At 38.8% G+C, this 1,224-nt stretch overlaps 1 pseudogene; it reads right to left on the minus strand.

Annotated features, from left to right (window-relative positions):
* Positions 1-316: 316 nt before the first annotated feature.
* Positions 317-902, minus strand: LOC101722008 (large ribosomal subunit protein uL5 pseudogene; annotated as a pseudogene).
* Positions 903-1,224: the final 322 nt, after the last annotated feature.

Consider the following 1,224-nt stretch of genomic DNA (forward strand, 5'->3'; position numbering starts at 1 on the left):
AGAGAAGAAAATGTATCAATGGGTTCACCTCTGTGGATCCAACCAGTCTTGCTACTTTCCTGTCATTTAGATATGGCTAGCCTGATTGAAAGCTTGAAGGTTTTATTGAAGATTGAGTTACAGTATCAGTTGGAAAATGGTACCTGGGAAGTATGACGTCCTGTCTCCTTGGGTTTAGATAGGCTTTGAATCTGAGATCAGTCCATGAATCAGGCTCTTCCAAAGCCTGAATACTTGTGTCCAGGAATCAAAGGATAAGAGTGGGAGAGGTTTCTCTCACTAATATACCAAATAATCCTGTTTTTTTTTTTAAATGTACATTTCACTGAAAACATTTTATTGGCCTTTTGGACAGAAACGGGAATTTATTTGCCAGGAAGGATGATCCCATCATACTTCTGCTGAAACCAGCACATGGCCTCCTCTTTGCTGATTCTGTGTTTAGCCCCAATTCAGCCTGTCCTGCGCTTCTTGTCTGCGATGCTGAAACCTGACCTACCCAGCACCACATAGAAGTCCAGGGCATAGATACCAATACTTGGGTCTTATTTGATGCCCAGATTGATATGTTCCTGAATCCCAAAACCAAACTTTCCAGTATCGGAGAAGTTATTTTTCCTTAATTCATACTTTCACACCTTCAGACCTTTCTCCAGGATTTCTTCTGCCTTGGCTCCACGGACTGTGCAGTGGACAGCAATATTTTCATTTCTTCTAACGCCAAAGGATCTGACAGTGTATCTAGCTTTAGAAAATACAGGGGTCTGGCCTGTGAGCTGTTCCAACACCTTGGCTGCCCTGGTCAGTCTGTCTCCTCTCTCCCCAACACAAATGTTAAGACAGAGTTTGCAGATTCGAAGTTCCCACAGGGTTCTCCTTTTCACCTTGATCCTGCGCCATGATGCAGAACAGGAAGAGCTCCTCTTTATTTTTCTATCTTGTGGAAAAATATGTGGGATGTACAAATTATCTGTTCTTGAATATTATATAAAATGCCCTGGCAAGACTGTCCAGATCTATGGAGAAAAGAAATTTTACCTGGTGATTTAGTTTTGTAAAATTATTTTTTCTGTTTATTTAGTTTTTTATTTATCCTTAAGTAAATTGAATAATTTGTGTATTTCTAGGAAATTATCCTTCTCTGTATATTTATATCTTTACATAAAATTATCCATAGTATTCATTAACAACTTTTAAGATCTCTATCCTATTTTCATTCTTCAT

The sequence above is a fragment of the Heterocephalus glaber genome, unplaced genomic scaffold, assembly GCF_053883595.1.
Source record: "Heterocephalus glaber isolate CG9 unplaced genomic scaffold, H.glaber_assembly_v1.0 deba00000331, whole genome shotgun sequence".
In the NCBI taxonomy this organism is placed as follows: Eukaryota; Metazoa; Chordata; class Mammalia; order Rodentia; family Bathyergidae; genus Heterocephalus; species Heterocephalus glaber.